Source organism: Bombus huntii, chromosome 16, assembly GCF_024542735.1.
Source record: "Bombus huntii isolate Logan2020A chromosome 16, iyBomHunt1.1, whole genome shotgun sequence".
NCBI classification, from domain to species: domain Eukaryota; kingdom Metazoa; phylum Arthropoda; class Insecta; order Hymenoptera; family Apidae; genus Bombus; species Bombus huntii.
In genome coordinates, this window is record NC_066253.1 from 8,490,167 (window position 1) to 8,514,704 (window position 24,538).

Genomic DNA, 24,538 nt, shown 5'->3' on the forward strand with positions numbered 1-24,538 from the left:
TGGTTCTTGAGACCAAGTACCTATCTAAGTATAATAGTCTTTTGTACTTACGGTTCAGTAAGAGGACTCTAGTAAAACGATTACTCGTTAAAAGGAACAATAGAACAATCATGCCTCCGCAAACGGTGGTCTCTGCTTTCATGCCTCATCGCGGAGAATCTCAGCGAAAAAAGTGTCCCGAAGCGTGAGCTGAAAGGTGGCTATGTAGGCTGCCTAGTGAATGCCGTCGCCATGGTGGAGCTGGCGTGTAGCAACTCTCTAAGTCCAGGAACCTAATCCTGCGTCAGAAAGACAAAATTCGCTACGGAGAAAAGTAAACAAAAATATATATATAGGGAAGAAGAGACAAAGATTAAAGATCGTTAAGAATTAAAGGTAATTTAATGATAAAAGGGAGAAAGAATTGTGTAAAAATTCTACTGGGAAAGAAAAGAAAGAAGAAGCCTCCAACGAGAAAGACGTGCTCAGAAGCGAGTCCCGCGTAGCGCCATGTAGAGGAGCAGGAAGAAGCGCAGTCTTCCTCAGGCATTCCAGCGTCGAGTAATGCTGAAGCATATCCTGACGGGGCAACCGTCGTCAGCGGGCTCCAGGCACCAGCACAATTACTACCAGGCGAGCTCGGGCTCGTTGCACGGCGGCCACCACCACCACCATCATTCTGGTCACCAACAGGATCAACAGCAACACCATCATTACAACCAAAACAGCAACGTTCGTGGAACGACAGGGGGCAGCCAAGGACGGGGAGTCGACGTTTACGACTCGGTGGTCCATCAAAGAGCCAACGTGCATCAGGCTGCCACCACGCCATCTTCCACTCACAGACACCCTTTGAATCATTCTCAGTTGAGCGTAAACAATCTTTCTCAACGATTGAATCACTCGTACGCTCTTAATCTGTCCACGTTGTCCACGTCGAAGCATTCTGTGAACAGCGTCAGTCCTGTTGCCGGTGGGAATAACAATAACAATAATAATAATCTGTCGACTACATTGGGGGTGATATCCCCGGCGCCGCTGCACCAGGACAGCAGACCTAAAGCGAATGGAGGCTTTGATATCTCGAGACTGTCCAGATTACCCAGTCAGACGACACCTTCGCCTGCACCTGCTCTTCAGGGTACGACTACCGGGGGACAGTTAACCGGTCCCGGTTCCACGGCGTACCCCTTGAACGCTTCCTGGTCGTCGTCCCTGTCAAGGAATCACAAGGACCACGAGGTTGGCGCGAAAGAGACGTTGACCAGTTTGGGTTTATTGTGTCTAGTGTCGTTGTTACTGGCGCTACTCTCGTTGATCTTCTTGCTGAAGATCTCACCGTTAACGGTGACGCCGAGTAGCCTGATCAGCCCGGAAGAGTATACGATTGTCTACGAGGTGACGTTAGCGCTGTGCGCACTCGTCCTCTCCCTAAACCTCTGCTGTCTCCTCATGTGCGCTATACAGTTCCTCTTCACTGTGAAACTCGTCAAGACTTCGTATCAAGGACATTGGTGAGTAGAGTTTTCGTTTTATGCCACGCTGGGTAAATCTGTGATTTATAACGCTTTAAATACCTTTGTACATAATCCGTACTTTACTCAACCCGAAGGTCGAACAAGGTGTGAAAAATATATACGTTTAAAGTTTGTATCCTTAAGATACTGTTATCTTTGAAAATCCGGAAGTCAAACAAAATACACAAAGAGAAACTTCTAAAAGTGCAAATAAACGTTGAGATACAAATATCCTTTAATCCGAACTATACATATGATGGAAAGAGGACTCTCATAGTCATCGACATTTTCCCTCCTAAATGTCAACAGCATCCATATTTACATTGTTGCTGTTGTACATGTAACTTTTCAAACTTACTTAGGTATTGATAAAGAAAAGAAAAATAAGCATTTTCCTGGTAGCTGGGAATTCGCGGGATACGCGGTCGAACGATGATTACCATTAATTTCTATAATCTGGCGACGCTATCCTCAATCATTATCCTTGTGCCGGAATATAAGTTCTCATTCGTCCATGCGTGGCCTATCTGTATGCGTCTGGAACAAACGCAGTGTCCCGTATCCCGTGCGATATATCAGAGGCCTGTCTAGTGTTTCTTCTCACGCGGTCTGGAGGACGAAACGCAAAAATTCACATCCTGTACTTGACGTGCAAGCGTTCACCGACCGCGTGTCCCGTTTTTACTGAACAAACACGTGTCTGCAATCACAATACGATACTGTGTGGTGAGATGTATCCGTAAATGCGTATGTTCCGTGACGCGAACCTTGAAAATGAAAATTACACTTTCGTTTATTCCTCGAGCGTCGTGCACGCAGGAAATCGTATAATAATTTTATTAGTAAGATTTTTTTTATATAGACTACGCTATATTAATTTGTGACCAAGCTGAAAGATCGTGACACGCCCTTTGTGTAGAAATTGCAATATTCTCCGCTTTACCTAATAATTCTCCCAGCAAATTCAGCACGCACGTTCGCGAAAAATATTATCGAATACACACAGTGCAGTGCAGATCAAGTTACAAAGGGAATATAGATATGCTCACTTCCCGTGACACGCAACTCGAAAGCGAAAATAAGGCTCGTTAAAGACGATACATACTCCTCGAGATGGGATCTGTGGTTTCTGCTCGGAAGTTCCCTTATCGTTGGTTAATCGGATTTCTTTTTTATCTTTTTCGTTGCCGACCGAGACAAAGTAAGCATCGCCGACTCTAATTACTAGCGAATGGAAACGCGCGTTAAGTTATGCAGATTGGCCGAAATCGTCGGCCAAATCACTGTGTGTTACGTCGCGTAACACTCTACCTAGCCAAGGCCACACACCACGGGCAAGATGGCAACCAGATGTCTTCGGATACTCACTGCGTACCCCCAACAGTCTCAAGTACCTTCCATAAATCTCATAGATTTCCTAGTAAAGGTCCTTCAAACCAAACAAACGTCTATTTCCGAAGAATTTCTAAAGACTATTGTCTACCACGGCTGGACAAGGGAAAGTTAGTTTTTCTCACGTACGCTGCAACTTTCCTCCCACTAACCACTTTCTCTCGAGGGCGGTTAAGACCCTTCGTTTAACCAATTAACAACGAAGCCTGTTCCCTCACTCTCCTAACTAAAATCGATGACAACAAAACTAAAACAAATCCGATGGTCCCGTGCGCTAGACGCACCCATCCTTAGCTTTCCTCCGAGACAACATCGTCTCCCAAGACAGTACTGATTTTACATCCTTCGAACGGTCAACATCCTTCAACCGGGTATACACACCCGTAGATCAGTCACTCACTCATCTCGTACATACGCACCAGCGTAACTGTCTTCGTTATAAGTTGTTGGAATAAACGGTGAAATATAACTTACTCTGCTGTGTCATATTCATTTAACCACCTCTGTTATCTTAACCGAAACAGGGGAACGACTACTTCGCGGCGTCGATTCACCGAATCGTAGCGAGAATTTACGCCTCTCGCTGACGCGTTTTCCTCGCGACCGCGTCTCTCCGCGAACGGTCGTAACACTGTGATTACCCTCAACGGACACGCCGTTTTGAGTTCTCTCTTCGGTTCTTTAATTCCGTCCTTTTTCTTTCGCTCAGTTTTTTGGCCAGTGGCGGGTTTTTTATCGCGTGGCGAGTTTGATTCGCGTGGGAAAATGTCGTGTGCTCTTCGGCAGATAGAAAGATCATTGTTTCTTAAAGCATCCAGACGTTGTGCGTGATTGGCATATTAAAGTTTCTTGCGAATGTTACCGTGTGACCATGTCTCCCTTGTGACCGTAATTGTGCGACGATGTTTTCCTGCAAATATTACCATCTAACAAGTTTTTCCAACGAATATTACTGTTCGATCAGGTTTTACTCGAATCTTGTTCTTCCCTTGATAGGGTCCTTTCCTTATATAGAGTGTCCCAGGATTTCGCAGTCAAATCTATGCCACTATATTCCACTGACTATTTTAATGTACCAAACTACGAAGATGCGGCTGATATTGTGCGTGTTGCGTTATTCCACAACTAGGCTTGATTGGCAGGCCATTGGAACGAGATTTGTTCAAGCTGTTCGAAATGTTGGAGAACGAGCCGTTAACATTGTAATGTATGCAACTACAGAGACGTATCGTAACTTTTGTTTCGAGAACAAATAACAGAGAAGAAGAGAATAATGAAGATTGGACACGGACGAAATTAGCTGTCGATCTTGAAACTTGTGCACTGCGATTTCAGATAATCAAATTAGCATAGAATGAGATTTGGGAACGGGCAGAGTATATTCCGGAGTTTGGATATATATATATTTAGATTAAAGATTGGTTCTTTGCGAGAAACGTTTTTAAGCAACATATGAAATTCTTCGTCTATTTATAGTATATTTCATTTTACTATAGTGGAAGCAGTATTCTATAAATCGGTTTATAAGAATGCGAATTTATTATCTTAACGCTAGCCTTGCTAAACCCGGTCAAATGACCGGTTTCAAAATTTAATTTGAAATTATGCGTTCGTCGTTGTTTCTTTTCTTCCTCCAACTTTATGTAAATTCTTATATTATCCGACTAATCAATTTCTCAATTTTTGTTAACGTAAGAATCTACATAAAGTTAGAAGAAGAGAAGAAACAACAATGACTGTACAATTCTAAATTAAATGTTGAAACACGGCCTTTTGACCAGGCCTGGTAGAGTTAGTGTTAAATCATGCTTTGTAATTATTTATTTTGGCTGGTGGTAAGCAACGGTAACGCAAACACTGATCGAAGTTGACAGGTGTTCGTTAGACAGGTATTCAGGCCCCAGAATTTCCAGGTCACCGATTGGGGCCCCTGTTGTAAATTTCTGGTGATTCGCCCAACTATTGGTTAACTAAGAGTAAAGAGAAGAGGACAGTTTACATCTGAGCTACTGCTTCGATTAACCACATCTGGCAGAATGGCCTTTAGGGAAGAAAGTGTACCGTTTTCTGTGGTCGACCATCCTTTGTTTTCTTTTCTGAACAATAGATCTAGCTTGGACATTGATAACTAGCGGTTTATCGATCGTTCGATGACAGAGGACACAGCCATTCTTTATGCTACGTTATCACCACGGCTAACATTTACAGCTGTCTGCCAAGTTAATATTACCGGTTGTGTCACACTATCGCAGTGTGCCCAGAAGAGATAACCGGAGGACGATTAAAATTGCAACGTCACCGGACGCTTCTCGTTTCCCTTCTTTCTCTCTTTTCCTCGTCCTTTCGCTCAACGGTTGTTTCCCCTGCTTTGCCTCCGGGGCTTCCAGACAATTCAAGATTCTGCTGAATTGGAATGCTCGATTTTCTCCTAGAGAGCTGTTTAGCTAGAAGGAATAGTCCGAGTGTCGACGGGTATGCGAAGAACTGTCTTCTTGTGCTCTTAACCACTTAACTACGTTCGACGTGTTTATTCGTTATTGCTTGATTTTACCTTCTCACCCCATAGAGGAATTTTTGAAATTAAACTTTAAAAAGTTAAAAATTAATTGTTTCCAAAATGTTTTCAAATACTCCGAAGATCGTTGGATATTTTCGTGTTAAAATTATTAACAAAGTAAAATATACACAGCTGTATCCGTATTATTAATAATTAATTATCCTACGATATTTTCCGGGTTACTCGCGCTCCTGAAAAATTTCTACCATAGACCTCCCCCATATGTAAGGAAATAAACTTCGCAGTTAACAAATTAATTGTTTCCAAAATGTTTTCAAATACTCCGAAGATCACAGGATATTTTCGTGTTAAAGTTACAAAGTAAAATATGCACAGCTGTATCCGTATTATTAATAATGGAGGCTGACTCCTACGATATTTTTCTACCATAAAAATTTCTACCATAGACCTCCCTCAAATGTAAGGAACTGCGGCATAAGTTCCCTAATAAACAATAGGAATTTCTGTTGTAAACTACAAATTACAAATTACGAAACCTTCCGCTCTAAATTAACTAAAGATCACCAACAATTCTCCTTCGTTCTGAAACTAATTCTCCGACAATGGTGTTCCCTATGAATGAGTCAACTGGCAACGAAAGACCAAAAGAGGGTTCTCGGTCAGTGTCTCTGGTGCACGCCAGCTAGGAAGCCTCAGCCGAAGGTCGTCCGGCTGAAGATAACTGCGAAGTCTGCAAAGTGGCATTGTTAGCGAAGGAGAAGGAGCCCTGGGGTGTGCAGACGTGCTCCGAAAGAAGCACGAACTTTAATGGTGGGTCCCAGTAGTAGACGGCCGTTCCTCTTCGCTTGCTCATTGTCACTCGAAGCTCGGTGCCCGTCCCTCCTTCCGTACCACGCTACCGAGTCTGAGACGCGAGGATGAAAGAAAAAAAAGCCGAAGTATGACACAGGTCCAACGACGACACCAACGACGACACCAACGACGGCGACGACGATCACAGAGACACGAGAAGAATGAAAGACAAGCGGCGCTGCTAAGTGCCGGCTCATTACTTAAATGGTCCGTGATAAGGGATCTCTGGTGCTGCTGGCGCGAACACGCTGAACAGCAGACTTTTCGAATAAAGCCACTTTTGGACAACGTAGTTGCTGGCTCACGAAGTTTTCTTCTTTCGTTGTTAGATGGCGCGATCCTAAAGTAGGCGCGCATTTTTCTTCGCGATCTCACGTTTCGATCGCGGATTTCGACTTATTGGGGAAACAGGTTAATTGGATTATTACTGGAGAGACGTGGATGGATGAACGTTTTCATCGTTTCGTTCAATGACGGGTGAAACGCGTGAAAAGAGTTCGTAAAGTTTAAGCTGGGTGAGAAAATACAGCTTTGAATTTCCTATAAATGAGAGTTTAACAACGACGTGTCAAACACGACACATGGAGCATTTGTACTAAATTTCTTATTAAATCTTGTTAATTCACTAGCTAAAAAACCAACTATTACATCGAACATGATACGACCAATAAAAATAAAGAAATCGATACGAAAAATACGAAACGCAGATTCTTATGAATATGTGCGTTTCTTTAGGTGTATCGCTCCTCCAAACGACAATTCGCCGAAACACACATCAACTTTAACCAATGTATGAGAAATCGTCTCTAGGGCGTTTTTATGCCAAGATGAACGCTACTGTGACCCCGAACGAACCGTGAAACTGAACGATTCGATCTGTCATTGAAAACGCCCATCGGTCGCGAAAGTCTTGTTCGTTTTTCATCGACGGCCCGGTTTAACGTTACACGCGTGTCTGGTTTCTGTTCACGGGCGGTTCTTCGTGCGTCAGAGCGTCGGAGCATACGCGTGCACCCGTTCGTCTTTCCACCAGAAAGAGAGAAGAGGGCTCTTTGTCGTGGCTGTTGGCATTCCACGCCTTCGAATCCGGCATTTCAAATTTTTTCACCGACACAGGGCACTACGGAACGGGAATAAATTTGGCGGGCCGTGACTGCGCCTTAATATTCCAACAAGCAGACAGAAAAATAGAGAAAGAAACGGGCACTCGCGTGTCTCAATGCTTGTAATTCATTTTTCGATTAATTCCCAATCACCAACCGATAATTTTGATGTTTCCAGCTGATGATAAATCGAAAAAGTGAATAGAGGACTTCCAGTAGAATTTGCGTGATTCATTCTTGGCGTTGATTGGCGTGAATTGTTCGTCAAGACGTTATTTTTCCAAGGGTATAAAAATCTGTCAGTTAGGTGGAAACTATCAATTTGTATACGAAAGATACGATCGTATTTGAAGATTGTATCGTAGTCATCTGATTTATCGTGCAAATTTTGCACGTGACACTCTATATTAAGTTTGTTGTAGCATTAATTAATCACAGAATGTTACAAGAAAACAAATTTGGTTTGGCAAATATAATGGCCGATGTTATGTAGATATGTGTGGCGGATCGGTATCAATAGGACGCCGACAGGTCGAGCCGCGGGTACCAACCGCCAACACTAGAGGGCTACGACGACAACGAGTCTGTCTGTCTAACTCGCTAGTGGTCGAATATACGAGCGATTGATATAAATACCGCACCTAGCGAGACTCGCTCTACGTCTAAGGCAGGGACTACCGGGCATAGCCTTACTGACGAGTCCACCGGTAGTCCCGGGACGAAACGCTCTCTCTCTCTCTCTTTTCTTCCGTCACATATGTAATGTTCGAATTTGTAAACTATTAACTTTTTCGACAAGGAGGTATAAGGAACAAGTTAAAGTAGACGTCATGTTATGAATCATCTGCGAGATATAAAAGACTTCTTTTATGAGGGATCAACACCTCGTGAAGTCAGATTTTATTTATAACATACTTTACGATTTTGATTTATTTGTTTGAGGTGGTATGTCGTGATAGGGTCGGAAGGAAAACTCAGATTTCTTGAACGATAAATGTTTATTCACTCTAATGTCAATGAGTACACTTGATACAGGATTCGCGATTGTATTCGGTTCGTGAATGCGCGGTTATAAGATAGAGCTTGGAGCGTCATGGCGTATAAATACGTATGGTGATGTTTCGAGCTCGCGGAACACGAAGGTTTTCTTCTCGCCGTGTCGCGTAATCGGGTGAGGACTGATTTTCTCTATTCGCTCCTTTAAACGGTTCGCGAATTCCGAGTTGGCCTGTTGCTTCGTTGGTACGAAGAATTCTGTCGGCAATCGTATACCAGTACCGTAAACCATTTCGACTACCGTTGCGTTCAGGTCCTCCTTGATAGCGGTTTTTATGCCTAATAAAACAATTGGTAGGACTTCTACCCAGTTGCTCGTATTGTGACATTTTATTGCTGCTTTTAATTGTCGATGTAGGCGCTCTACCATTCCGTTGGATGCGGGGTGATAGGCTGTTGTGCGTAAATGCTTAATGCCGAGCAATCGGCATAGTTCATTGAATAGGTTTGATTCGGACTGGCGTCCTTGATCAGTCGTTATTTTTGAAGGTACGCCGAAACGAGCTATCTATGTAGAGAGGAGGGCCGAGGCAACGGTTGTCGCTATATTGTGAAGTTTCTGCCTTCTAAGGCGTGTCGAAAATGTTTGACTGCGGTGTATATCGCGAGTAGTTCGCGATCGTATGCGCTATATTTTTGCTCAGCGGGGGTCAAAGATTTCGTTGCGAATCCTAGCGGTTGTAATTGGTTATTCGCGCGTTGTTGTAATACTGCCCCCATTGCGTAGTCGGACGCATCTACCGTGAGGCTGATAGGCGCACCTGGTATCGGATGCGCCAGCATCGTGGCGTCCACGAGTGCACGTTGCGATTCGCGAAAGCTGTTTTCCTACTGCTCCGACCACTCGATGGGCGCGTTGCCCTTTTTCGCGCCTTTTAACAGGTCGTTGAGTGGCTTAAGTGTTTTTGCGGCCCCCGGTATGAAACGTCGGTAGAAGTTTATCATACCGAGGTACCTACGTAGTTGCTTGGCGTTCGCGGGCTTCGACAATTTTACAATCGCTTCGACATTTTCGGGCGGCGGCTTAATTCCGTCAGGGTTTACCGAGTATCCGAGGAATGTGATTTCGTGCACGCCGAATTCGCATTTCGTGGGGTTTATCACAACGCCGTAATTATTGAGACGGTTGAGCAAGATTTTCAAATGTTCGCGATGTTGGTTTTCGTCGTCCGAGGCTATGAGAAAATCATCGATGTACGCGTAGACGATATCGAGCCCGCGTATGATTTCGTCGACGAACCGCTGACATGTTTGCGTGGCGTTCCGAAGTCCAAACATCATATTTGTTGTTTCGAGAAGTCCGGTAGGCGTTGTTATCGCGGTTTTTTCAATGTCCTCAGACGCAATCGGAATTTGGTGGTAAGCGCGGACTAGATCGATTTTTGAAAAGATTCGCTTACTATGCAGATGTTGCGCGAAGTCTTCGATATGTGGCGGTGAGTATCTGTCGGGTACGGTGCGGGCGTTCAACGCACGGTAGTCGCCACATGGTCGCAGGTTTCCGTCCTTTTTCGGTACTACGTGCAGAGGTGATGCCCACGGGCTTTTCGATGGTCGCATCACGCCTTGCTCGATCATATGTTCGAATTCCGCTTTTACCTCTTTAAGTCGATCAGGTGCAAGTCGACGCGGTTTGCTGTAGACTGGTGGACCAGGTGTAGTTTCGATGTGGTGTAGCATACCGTGTCGAATTCTCTCTTTTCCGAAGATCGGTGGGCGGGTGAGGTCCGGGAATTCTGCCAGGAGTTGGTGGTATGGTGATTCGCCGATGACGGTCTTGTCGGACGCTTCGTCTGTTGTGGCGGTGTATCCCCTTGATGACGTCTGTGTTATCGTATCGATAAGCCTTTTGTTTCGCGGGTCCACGAGCAACCCGTAGTGGCTTAGAAAATCCATGCCGATGATGGGTGTTTTGACGTCGGCTACGGTAAAATCCCACTTAAATGCTCTGCGTAGGGACAGGTTTAGGTAGGGACAGGTTGGCCGCGAACAGCTCGTACTCGCTTCTGTTTACGTGTCCGTGTAGCTTGTTGCGCGGGTATACGCAAACATCTGCGCCGGTGTCGATGAGGTAGGAGATCCGCCAGTTCTTGTCCGTTACGAATATGCGGCGAGATGCCAAACGGTCGTCGTTTGCCGCTTTTACGGACGGCTGGTCCGGTTTCCCGAGTTCCAGGAGCAAGGGGGTGTGCACTTTCTCGCGCTTTCTCGGAACTGTGTGTGATAATAACACAGCCCGTCTTGCCGCAGCGTATCGCGAGGGCGCGAACGGCGGCGGGATCGTGTACGCGAGCGTGATTGTACTCGTGCCCTACGGTGTTCATTGCTTCTTTGCTCGGCTACTAGCGCTCGCATCTCGCTCATATGGGCGTCCATTCGCGCTACCCGCTCAGTGACCAAGTTGGCGAAGGCTGCCATGGCGTCGCCTATTCCGCTATTCTGGCCAGGTGGGAGGGTTATCGCAGGTAGTCGGCCTGCGCTGGCCGCGGCGATCTGCCCTGATTCCAGGGTGGCTTCGTAAATGTTATCGGCAATTTGTATGCGGGAGTCCGGATCGTTGTTCTGTACAGAGGCTAGGATGCTCCGTATGCGCTGTGGAAGTCGACCTTCCCAGACGGTGAAAATAACATCGTCTGCTAACGAATTGGTGGCTAGGCTTTTGAGATCACGGTAAAACTGAGAGGGCTTCCTGTCCCCCATTTGCTCGTTCTCGATTACCTGTCGGAGTCTCTTGGCGTACGACTCTCCCAATCGCTTGATGAGCTCCTTTTTGACGTACTCGTAACGCTCTGTCGCCGGTGCGGCGTCGAATACGTCTCGAATTAATCTCGCGTGCGACTTGTCGAGATTCGCGATGACGACCTGGTATTTTTCTTGGTCACTAGTGATCCGGGCAGTTTCAAACTGCACTTCCAGCATCTTGAATCACAAGTCGACGTCGTCAGACCAGAACGGTGGCACGCGGAGAAGGGCGCTAATCGAGTCTGCGTTGTCCCCGCCGGCCTTCGTACGTGCGGAGTGGGCGTTATTGGTCATTTAGAACTGATTTAGATTCATTGTGTTACGTTTCACGAGCACTCGGGGATAATCACGTCGGGGTCACCAATTTGAGGTGGTATGTCGTGATAGGGTCGGAAGGAAAACTCAGATTTCTTGAACGATAAATGTTTATTCACTCTAATGTCAATGAGTACACTTGATGCAGGATTCGCGATTGTATTCGCTTCGCGAATGCGCGGTTATTAGATAGAGCTTGGATAGCTACGATTCGAGATACGCTGCGAGTGCGGACAATGATTGCACGAGATGTCGAGAGCTTAGATAATTATTCGGCTCGAACCGTGTAAGTATAACGATCGTGATATACTGCGGTAACTCGCGGTAATAGACTGACATTTTTGTCGCGATGCTGCTGCGGAGGAAGACTCGTTGGGATGTGTCTAAGGATGCGAAGGCATCGGATTCGTTGAGAAAAGCTTTGGTTCGGAAAGTGAGGGAAATGTACGTTAATGTTTATTGGCTAATTCGTGTTGGTCGTTGGAAAAGGATGCTAGCTGCCCTTGAGAGGGTGTTGCTAGCGGGCAGCGTCGTACGTGAGAGATAGCAGATTTCTCGTGTGTCCCCGTGGTAGGTGGTTGACTTCGAGACTGATAAACAAAGACTGTTTGTCTCTTTGGAGGACCTTAGCTAAAATAAATCCTAAGATTTATAGCGGTCCTTAGGCTAGCTGGAAATATTCGGTACGAATGTATCGACATCTGGTAATCATCTTGTCCGCAGGTATAGGGTCTTTGTGTCGTGCGTCACGCGACGTAAACTGTTGGGAAGTTTACTGTCAAGTGCCGCTACATGTTCAAGGAAAATGTATCTGCAGCCGGTTATAGCGGTATTTACGTTACGGATGATCTATGGGAAGATTCACACGAACAAACCTTTATGGACTAACCAAATTTATTTTGTTATTAAAAACGATCTACAGAACCAATCGACGACTGGTGTTCAATTTAAAAATTGCTTCTCTATAAAAGCAAGAAATCTAATTTACATCGTGTTCTTCATCTGTCGCCTCCATATACATCCTGGTGGCAATAAAATTCTGAATTTACGAGAAATCCGTATTTCGACTTAAGCTTATCGATGTTACCGACTGGACAAAGCCTTCGAGAGTTTAAATTAACCGATCGACTCTTCGTTGAAAGGACGAGCAAGTGCCAGGAAACTATCGCGGGAACGCTCGTAAAAGCGCGCAATGGTTCGGCGTGGTAACCTAGGAAGAGGAACAGGTGCGACTGAATCGTAACGGTTGTCGTGGCCCCTTTCAAACGATCCGTGGCCACCCTTCAGTTTCGGCGTCATTAACCCTTCCCTTCTTTCTTCCTGGTTCACTTAGAAACGAAGAAAATTCCGGAGGTAGTTTGCTCTTAGCAGCTGCCATTTTTTTTCTTTGTTTAGTCGACACGAAGCATTTTGGAGAATTTCTGTGATTGCTTCGCGAAGGTACAGAGAATAAGAAAAAGCGCTCTTTGTTCGTTGACGACTTTCTGTCAATTAGAAATAAGAGTAAACGGCATAACAGTTTTCTTCTTTGCCACTGTATACGTAATTTTTGTTAGACTTTAACAACTCGTATTTTTCGTGAGCAAATACTGTCGAGTGGTTATACACTGTATATGTGAAGCTTCGTTTTCTTCGCGCGAAATATCCATGTTGTTCTTTCTATACTTGTGTTCATATATCATGACGTTCAGCCTACACGTGCCCGAGAATGTAATGTAACAGATAATTGGGTTCGAGCTGTAAATCTTTCATTTGCAGCATGACGCGAATCTAACAATACTTCTTTCCTTGTTCAGATCATGAATATTTTTGTCGCGTGCAGGTAGAATCATATGTCTAGAGTATCCACGGGTTTCGTGTTTACTTATTTCTTTAACTAACTTCGGTTTTAACCAACTTCCTATTAACCAGCAAATTAATCAAATACTTTCAGAATCAATGACAAGAATATACCGAAAAGTGTCAAAAGAATTTTAAAGGTACAATCATTTTCCTAAAAGTTATCTTGAGACGTATTGTATCGTTAGTCTCATAGAGTTAACCACTTTTCTCTAGAATAATACTCGAACACAGCTGTAGCTTTCTATAAATTTCCTCGATATTCGATTGAATTTCCCGAGATCGTTTCCAATGACGAGATCGCAGCAGTTGTTACGAAGAATATCGGAAGAGCGAAGAACGCGTATGTGTGTCTGATCCATCATTCACGATAGTCTCTACGGTCCATGCGTATGATCCATCATCTGCGTAACCATTTTACAATCCTCACCGTGGAAATGCCGATCCGCGATGCTATTCTCGCGCGCACTCGACCGCTTAAGAGTGTCGTGTAAAATTAAGGTAAAAAGTAAGGAACTTGTTAATTTCCGACAAGGAGATAAAGTTCTTTTTATTTTTTACTCAATTTATACAATTTTTTCGGTTCGCAATGATACACTTTCGATACTTGGATTAGTTAAGAATTTTTTTATTAGACTGACTGGATGATTTTGAAGGGAGCATTTATATTCTTCCATTCTTTGGAGTGGGAGAAGGTTTTGTTTATACTTAGTGTAAAATTCGGAGAACGGCTGGAGTGATCGAATGCCACTCAGGCGGCTGAGAACGGATGCTGACCGGACGGTCACACGCGATAAGGCGTTCGGAATTTCGGTTTGTTATATACAGCTGCTCGAATTTCGTCTGTGACAAGAGCATCGTCCAGAGACGTTTCCATCATACACAAATAACTTTGTTTTTCTTCTTGCAGTCGGAAGCGTGGAGAATTCGATGTTTCTGGCTGATCTGTTGTTTTATCATTTGCGCGGCATTTTTTCGCGGTTAGAAGAAAGATGAGATTAATATCTTTGTGGTATTTTGATACTTATCGATCTGCCGATAATGTCGGTGCTGGTAGGGGAAAGCGTGGTTGAGAAGAAGCGCGCTTTTTCGATAAATTATGAATTATGGCTAACGGTAATTCACGCAATTTACATAATCTAGATGGAACAGACGCTTTTCAAGATCGCTTGTCGACTCATTTATGTTTCTAATTTTCAGGAGAAGAAAATCTAAACCTTGAATATATTCAATTCGAATATGTACTGTAGCCTAAATTCGGGTCTTTTTTCGGCTTTCAACGATATCGATTTTGTCTCGATTGACTTCCTGCCGGTTTACGTGCTTTTATTCTTCCTCCTTCTTCTTCTTCCGGTGTCCAATGATTCCTTTGAAAATCGACGCGGTTAGTACCGAAGCGTACGCTTCCGATGCGGAAAGTACGCGATCGAAGCGCGTGGCTTCTGACCGGAAGCGTAGCCTTGCAAACGCGATTAGATTGCATTAGCTACGAGACTGAAATTAAATCTCGAGTCGGAATTGTATTTAATTTTCTTCGGGAAGTTCAATGCCGGAATCGAAAATTAGACGATTGAATAGGGATTCCTAGTTGATTTTAGACGTCCCTCTTCCTGTAACTCCCACCGAACTTGCATTGGGCGTTGTTCGTAGGCTTGTCGTGCGGCAAACTGTTTCGCAAGAGCTTATTTGCATTTCCTCTAACTGCGGTTCGCATAAGACGCGTCAAAGGAATATTGACTACTATCTATTAGGTCAGATTTTTTCACTATTTTCTGCTTCTCGTAGGATTGTAATGTTACAGTACCGGTAACACGAAGCTTGATCTACGGCAAATAATAAAATATCTTTGAGATTAAAAAATATAAAGATTTGAAAATTAGGACATTTGAAAGTTTGTACTTACTCGACTGAATTGCTATTAAGTGACGTTTAAAAATTTTAATCACAAGGTTGAAAGTAATATAGTTAGTAATTCTAACGAACACCTATCCTCAGATAGATTGGTATACACACGCGAGTCGACCGTATTCTCCGGAAATGAAAACAACTACATCCCTGGAACCTGGAACACGTGATTTTCCGCATATCCATTAAAGCAACATCGGTCAGTGACTCGTCTACGGTGCAGTCGCTAGACTCAATTAATGACCACGTTCTGGTCGTAAATATAGAAAAGGCAGCGAGATATTTTAGTTTGTTGATTAACTGGGCTGAGGTTGGGTCAATGTTTCTGTGGATTTCATTTACCTCTTCCGGCCTCCTTATATTTTCTGAATTCTTACAATTTCCGAGATACCAGTTCATAGCAAATTGATTCTTATTATGGCGTAGGATATAGTAAATCTTATTGTCTAAAAATACAGGAAAAGATTTCATTTTAGATGATTATTTCATTAAAAGATTATTATTTTTTTAACATTTTATTCAAGCGTTTCTTAAGACATTTGTTCAAAGAGATGTCAGGTTATAAAAAATTGAATCAACCTTCTCAAAGCTCCTTAACCTCTTGTTATTTCTGATAAATCAATAGCATTACGCAATATATACCGTGTGATTTCCCTAGACGATCTAGTAGCACTCTTCTTTACAACCTTCTTTCAAAACGAGAAACAAGAAGAGGATTTACCAAATATCATTGTCATCGAAGCGCAGAGACGCTCCGGTGATTCTTATCTCCATTCATCTCTCCGAGTGAAACTATTTGACGTCGCCTTGAATAGGCTCAGACAGTTTTGTCGGGGGTCCGTGTCGTCGCCTGTAGCCAGCTCGCACGATCGTGAATGGAAAGACTCGTATAGACGAGATCAATGAGATCTCGTTCAGTAGAGAAGTTACCTTCTCGACCGCCGGCGCCGTATTACCCTTCAAAGTCACCGGAAAGTCATATAAGCCAACCGATGCAGCCTAACCTTTATCCACAGATAAAATAGGTTTCTCTTATTCCATCTGAATTTCTAAAGAAACCAAGACTTGATTTCAGTCTGGTTAAAAGCTTCGCTCGATTAAAGCTGTTTTTCAAGCAATAACCTACTTTGTGAATTTCATGCACGCGAATCCAAGTATGTATGCGGCAGAAATGAAGCTTTCGTGCATGTCTAATTGTAAGTTGATGCGAAACAATGCGCATGCGCCGAAATCCCACTACTTTGCGGACCCACATTGTGCCTTTTATTAAGGCGCCTTGTTTGTTTACTCTTCTCGAGCTAATTCTTCACTATTATTATCTACATTATTTTCACTGGCTAACAACTGGTTGGTCTGCAATTGACTAACCAATACAAATTTTTCGTTACGTGCATATATTCGAAAGAATTCGAAATTAAATTATCATGTATTACGGGCAGTTACGATAGAGTGACACAAAGCAATCTGTGTTTGAATGCCTCCACTCGTGGACAATATCGATATAACCTAAATGCGATAAATCGCGAACGTTTGATTCGACTCATGGGAAATTTACGCGTTTTTGAATCGTCCCGAGTCGCACGCGAAATGCAGGTCAGAGAACCGTCTAATATTTATTGTTGAGATCGTGGGCTTGATCTTAATGGCGCGGCGGCACGCGATTCTTTACCAACTATGCTCCTTAACTCCAGCTCTCGACCTTCTTCCCTATTCAACTAGCTCGAGCAGTGAAATTGACTCTGCATGCCTGTGATTTTGGCAGGGAATGGGAGTCGAGTTCGTAGTGAATGCACATTGTGTATACGTGTTTTAGGTGGTTTGTGTGAGTTTGTTGCGGAGATTCGAGACATTTATTTAACCTCTTTATCATATTCGAGCCTGTGCGATATAACCATATCTTAAATGTAATAAGTTTTATTTTTTATTGCAAAGTTCTTGAAATATATAATGCACACAATAAGTGTATAATATTTTATATATATAAATTATATTTAAGAAGTTTGGGATAGTTTAAAGATGAAATAAATTGCTTTTTAAATTTAATCTCTTACTTTCGACGAAATCAAGTTTCTCTGGAATTTGGTGGAGTTTAAGATTTGATATCGGTGTCGTAGGAGTTATGTGACACTTTAAGGTGGAATAAATCTAGCGAGGAGTTTAAGGTGCGGCAAAGGAGCGTGGAATGTTGCAATAGAAATTTATTGCAGTGTTAGTGCATTGGTAGATTGATCAAATTTACGTGTAGCGTGGGTAACCAATGGTAAATATTTTGCAATGTGTATAATTTCTCAGTAATCTGAGGCTTATAAAATCTATTGACAACTAATGGAAATTGTTGATTTAACAGATCAATTTTAAATTCCTCGTTAATCTAAATTTTTTTAATCCTATTTACAGCTAAACCTTACGACGAAAAATTAACGAAGTGGAATAAAAATGGCATTGTGATTCTTCTCGTCGTGTATCGGTGTCACATCAAATTTAAGAGACAGTTTTACTTGCGGATGCTGCGTGTTACGTTGGTGAAGTCGACGAAAGCGTAAAATAGGAGCTCGTCCGAAATACACTAACGCGGAAGGTTAAATTTAACGCAAAAGGCTGAGAAATTAGTTTAGAACTCGAAGTTTCATTGGTACGACGCTCTTGAAACGCATTCAAAGAGGTCGGCGACCTCGAAAGGGGATGAACGCAACTGTTTCGTGGGAATTTCTTATTGTGGCTTATTTGGATGAAGCTGCTTTAAAATCAGCGCTGGATTCGTCTGTTTTTTGCCCGGAAATCATAAAATGTTTAGGCCAGGCGACTCCATGTACAGAAAATGTTATGTCCACTTTTTACGTCCGTAGAATTCAACTCTTTACTACTATGCACTTCTTCTCCAAAAAAATATCGCGTTTCAATATTAAAAAAAGTTTCAATAATATACTATCCATTAGAAGAATGATAACATGATAACCTTACAAATTATTAGTATTAACAAATTCTTATTGTCGTATAGAAATGCCAACTATTGCTTCGGTAAAACAAACAAAGGAATTTTACAGGTAAATTTTACAAATTACAAGTCATCTTATAACGCAAAATACGACGTGTAAAATTGTCTCAATTTATTAATAGTATTAATAAATTATTATGATAAAAGATGCAGGAATCTTAGCCTCATGAGAAATTGGAGATGAAAATGAGTGGGAAAAGATTAATCACTGGTCCTCCTAAAAAGATGCAGTCCCATGGATGGATGGTTGTGCGAGTATCAAAGCAGCGCAAAACCGTTCCCCGAATTCTCATCCCGGACGTCGTACGACCGAAGACAAAAACAACTCACTCGAGGGCATTGCGGAGAGACATTCATCGAGGACACAATAGTATTATTCCAGGAAGTGCTAGTTCTTCCTAGATTCCGGTTACAATGTTCTTAACGCGTGGAAATTAATCTTGACCAGGAAACATCTATAACGGCATGTATTTTCTGCCGTGATTGTAAATCTGTTTGGAACATGCGGTTTGTCCGTTAATCTAGGCGCTGTTGTTCAATTGAGTCAATATTATTTGTTGGTAGATTAGTGTGTGCAAGAGCGCTCTGTTCATTATTGACCAATTCGAGCACGTATTGGTAAATTTCACACCGGCAATTACGGTGAAATCGTTCATGGTCGCTGGAAATTAGCAGTATCGTTTGCGGTCGTGAGCTGATTGACACTGCGTGAGCGGGGAATTATGTGAAGCAGCTTTGCTTTGTCGTTTCATGCATTTAATAGGTTTACGGCGGTGGACAGAGTTTGTAAAAAATGAAGACAAGGTAGAAAAAGATTATTTTTCATTTTTTACTATTAAATTATTTTCAAAGTGATCTTTTCAGTGAAATATGATTGACAAAAAATAAGATCTATAATTGAATCATTATAGAAAATAGAATAATATTGATAATAAAGAAATAAAAATCAATTATAGAATAACATATAATAATAATAATAATAATAATAATAATAACAACAATAATGTGGATAGACTTTATGTTTACTTTTATATGTATAATGATACTGTTTGATCCTTGAATTAAAGTTAAGATTAACGTTGCGATTATGACTATCCTTTGTCTGACTAAATATATTTGAAGTATCAATTACAGTAGAATTTTTGAAAGATTCTTGGCTGTTAAACAAAAGACTGGTTCCTTTATATTTCGCTCAATTATCATAGAATCGTGAAATTGACTTTCACTTCAAATTTTGTCTGTTTCAGGAGTAACAAGTACCTGCAAAAATCATCCATCAGCCGGATATGTGCTGTCGGAGGGTTTTTCATTAGCATTCCCGTCTTTCTAACTGGTAAGAGCCAATTCCTTCAATTCTGTCAACTTTAACCTTTTGAAAGATACTAGTACTTAAGTTATACGTTTAATTTTTCTTGAATTCAGGCATGAATCTAAAAGATACTGTGAACTATCTCTGAGTGTATGAAATCAGTTTAGAAATCCAATGGAAATAAAGTTAATTTTAACGCCGAATAGTCATTATTTTTCTTAGAAAAATAAAAAATGATCGTCTTTTAGGGAAGTTTTAACAGATTAATTTATAAAGAGCTGAAACAGAATATTCATGTCATGCATGAATACGGCTGGTTGATGGATCGAGATCTAATCTAAAGTTTACGTTGTGTCATGCTAGTTTACACAGCTATCATTCGCTCGATCGATCGTTAAGCTGTTGAACTCGATTCAAGACGGACGTTTTGACTCTGTTCAGAAGAAAACTGCGTTTTAATAAATTTGACGGAATAGAAATTTTGATAGACTACAATGTTTTTTTAATTATATCATAAAATTTATTTATTTTTTTTTTAATGTCATGTTAGAAACCTCAAATACTGTCCAAAACTTCGAACGTAATCGTTTTAGAAATTTGTAAATTACTTAACGACCAAAAATATTGAATTCTCTATTGTCTGAAGATAGATTCTCTATAATTTAAGTAATTTATTCGTCGAGAATTGATATATAAAGACTTAAATAATAAATTAATTGAAAAATAATTTGCAACTGGTATTGAAAATTTCAATTAAAAGCATATGTATATAGTTTACGCTTCGAGAATTATATGTATTGAGAATATATATTTGCGCTGATTCTTTGTCCCGCTTGTTATGGCATACGTGTTATAATGATCCTCTAACAATGCTTTCAGGTATGATATTGTATACATTCATCCAGTTTCATTCGACGCCGGTATCACGTAAAATGGATACTTGGGTTGCGAGAGAAAAGAAAGCTGAGTCGTAGCCCAACTATTAATTCTCTTTTATCGAACTTTATTATGACTTTGGCACTTACAGTAGAATAACGTTGAACAGAGAAAGGGGTGTTGTACAAGAACAGCAACTAGAACGAGAACTCCCCGGGCTGGGTGAAGTCTCGGCTTATATACACCCTGGCTTGGGGATGTTGGGGGGTTTGGTGTGGATTCCAAGGAGTCCGAAAGTCGGGGTTGGGGCCTTATCTCTGATGGGGACTAAGATGCATCGCGGCGTTGGCGTCCGACAGTCGGGAGTCGATGTCTTTTCTCTGAGAGATAATTGGTGTCACACCGGCAATCGTTACGTCGGTTTTCATAGGCCTTGGCATCGTGTTTTGTGGATGCGCAATGGTCCATAACGTCTTCGTGTGGCAGAGGGTAAGAACATATCGCTATTAAAAAAGAAAACGAACACGTTCAAACACGTCTAAATCATCTTTTATGTGTATTTTACCCGGAAATCATTTTATCGTGAAATTTTGTTTTTCAGAGTTACCATAATTTATCTGGTAGAGTTCATAAAAATTTTTCTGAAATCAATTGCAAGCTTTTAGGAAACCAGGATTTTTCACATTTTTAAGAAGCGTTATAATTATATTGCTGATCTTTATACGTTCGTGCGAAATTGAAAAGTACGCAAATGGCGCAAAATGCATAAAATGCGCTAAAATATACGTATATAAGAAAACAAATCTCGATTAAAATTTTATTTCTTTGATTATGTTCGTAAAACTACAAACTTGTATAAAAATACGCATTCTAGTTATAAGTGTTAAAACATTCGATCTAGTCCTTATCACATTCATGAAAACCTCCATTTAACCATTCGTTGTATCAACAAACATTCATATGCAAAACTTACCACCTACCACATCCTCCGCGTATTAATATAATCCTCTTTTATAAATTATACACTTTAGAGTGGACTGGTTGGGTCAGAGTGATATAAGCTTACAAGTTCTCGAGGAGTTCTACCGAAGTTACATTTACGTTTGCATAATTTCACCGAAAAAGATACTCTGTAGAATGACAGGTTCGTTTGTTTATGTGATCCGCGATCGCAACTATTTCAAGGGGATTTTATAAATAACCATACACACGATATTCAGTGTATTTTCGTATTCTCGTTTATTTTTGGGAGATTTGTAAAACTGTTCAACAAAATAATTGAGTAACGATTATATTTGCTGAGAAAAAGTCTTTTTCTCTGTACTCCTCCTTCTACTTCAAGCATGTAGTATTGACAATAAGATTGAGAATGCCTGAAAGTAATCCAAAAGAGTTTTCACCATGGTTATCGGTAACGAAAAAGATTTGAATCATCTTTAATACTTATTCGTAACTAGAATCATTTCAACTAAAATGTAAATTCTTATATTATAACTTTTTTAATTTGTTATGACCCCTGACTACAACCTAACCTATCATTCTTATTTCGTAGGAGAAGACGAATGCCGTGAAGGCGTTAGCGCGCGAACAGTGCGAAGCGGCGGTACAGCTGCAGCGTCAGCAGCAGCTGCAACAGCACCAGAACCAGCCCCAGCTACAACAGCAACAACAACTACGTGGCCCGTTAACCATCCACCATGCTGGCTGCCCAACGAAAGTCGGGCCCGTGACGAACCAACTAAATACCAGCCACGCAACGCACGGCCGAGCTGCACAGTACCAACACTATCATCACCATCATCATCATCGACACGTGTCAATGTCTCCACCGCCCTTGTTGCTCTCATCGCCAGCTCCGATCGCGGCGACGCACAATCATCTGAACGTGAGCGGACACAGAAACGTGGTTACGCCACCGGATACACCAGCAGATAGATCGCCACCGAGTCCTGGAAATAAGCTAAATAGATCGCAGCATTTGCCAACCGGAAGCAACCGGCAGCGTCAGTCCTGGTCTTCCGGCTGCCACATTGGATCTAAGTAGCGCAGCAACCACCAATAGTCCGCATGAATTGTCCACGTTAGTTTAGAAATTTGGTCCGAACATTATATCTTCACATAGGATTGGAGATTAATAGTTGATAGTTAATTTACACATCGATCTTTTTATTTGTAAATTGGGTCGTGGTTTAGAGTTGGTTTGTAAAAATTCGGTCCTAATTGTTAAATGATGAATATTGATTAAGAATAATAGGCATTGATGTACCAATCTTTTTTTAACTTATATACTTGAGCACACGCATTGGAGATTTCACTTTTATTCAGTGAAACAGCAACTTCATTACTCGCTTATTCAATACGGCAATTGCATATATTTCATGGACATTTTAACAATGTTTTGAATAATTTCTAACGGTACAATTGTGATGAAGTGAAAAAAATCGTGATAAGAAACAGAGAGAAAAGTTGCTCGTTAATGAATATTGACCAGAAATAAAGTAATTTCTAAAGAATATCCCGAAGACGTCGTAGATATTACGAAAGGAATGATTAATTTATACCCGCGTGTATCTTGCCATTACCATACTATTATTATTATTATTAATATTGTTAGTAGTACTCGATTACATTATTATTAATATTAATATTATTGCCTTATTATTATTAATGTTATGGAACCTCTAGTCCTAGGTTACTTTCGCTGCCACGAAAGGATAAGATTTTCGAATTTTTGACTATTACGTGTAATTCAAGTTTTCCTGTTGCGCATGCGCAGTAGAAAGAAAGTTAGCGGAACTCAAATCTCGAACTATAGAGAGTTGAAAAGTAGTAAAAGTAAAAAAGCACGAATAACATTTGTATTTGTGCTGGATTAAGTTTGATAATTGAAAATTGAGTTTGATGATAACATTTTTTTCGTATTCGCTTTGGTAAATATTAGTTTTATTTAAAATTGAACAAAGCATTTTATGTTTTTCAAATACGGTACATAATCGTAATATCGAATTTTGTAAACTGATAGTAAGAAACTCTATAATTCGAGACTGGAACTTTGATCAAGTTCACATTGAACGTAAACTGACTTAATTTTGTTATTTAAGCGTGTATACTATACGTGTTTGTTCCTTCTTCTCTTGTGCGCAGGCTATAGCTTAATTACTTCCAATAAACGCAGTTATATCGAATCAATGACCGATACAAATTTAGATATTAGGAATATTTAAACAAGAGATTAAAAACTAAAAAGTATTGTTTTTATACTGCATATGTGTTACGCCGGGCGACTCTCTGCCTGGCCCAGGTCACACACCGCGGGCCAGACGGACATCAGATGTCCGCTCTTCCGTACGGCGTACCCTCAATAGCCTTAAGCACCCGTCATAAACCCGAGTCACTTGCCTGCTAAGGTCCTTCAAACCAAACAAACATCTGTTTTCGAAGAATTTCTAAAGACTATGTCTACCACGGAGGGACAAGGGAAAGTTAGTTTTTCTCACGTACGCTGCAACTTTCCTCCCACTAACCACTTTCCCTCGAGGGCGGATAAGACCCTTCGTTTAACCAATTAACATTAAGCCTATTTCCCTCACTCCCTTAACTAAAATCGTCACCAACAAATCCGATGGTCCCGTGCGCTAGACACACCCATCATTAGCTTTCCTCCGACACAGCATCGTCACTCAACTTCACTTCTTCTACATCGTTGGAAAAGTCAACTACTAAGTATACCGCTAATGCCCATCGGGGCAGTCTAAGCATAACGCAAAAGTCGGTCTCGGTATTGTCGAGCATACATTTCCTCTCCTAAATATCTTATAGTGCTACGTCCACTAATACACTAAATCTAATTATAAGAGCCCTGCTCTAACGTACATATATATCTTATCTTCGTGCAATAAGTGATTATCTATCTATCTATGCTCATCAGTGTAACCTAAGTGTTGGAAATATATAATTTATAATTCTGTGAATCACAGTGTTATACAACCTCAATCACCCCTATTATCTCAACGGAAATCAGGGGATCGATCAATTCGTGGTGTCGATTGTTATAATCGTAACGGGGATTTACGACCCCCGTTGACGTCTCTTCTAGCGACTACGTCTCCCCGCGATTGGTCGAATAAACAATATGTACAT

The 24,538-nt window shown here is 41.4% G+C and overlaps 1 long non-coding RNA gene and 1 pseudogene across 1 annotated transcript; both read left to right on the forward strand.

Annotated features, from left to right (window-relative positions):
* The first annotated feature begins 128 nt into the window (after positions 1-128).
* Positions 129-23,045, forward strand: LOC126874342 (uncharacterized; annotated as a pseudogene).
* LOC126874352 (uncharacterized) lies at positions 17,269-18,463 on the forward strand. The gene is made up of 3 exons (XR_007692766.1): positions 17,269-17,478; positions 17,616-18,262; positions 18,361-18,463. It is a non-coding gene; the product is annotated as an uncharacterized LOC126874352 (long non-coding RNA).
* Positions 23,046-24,538: the final 1,493 nt, after the last annotated feature.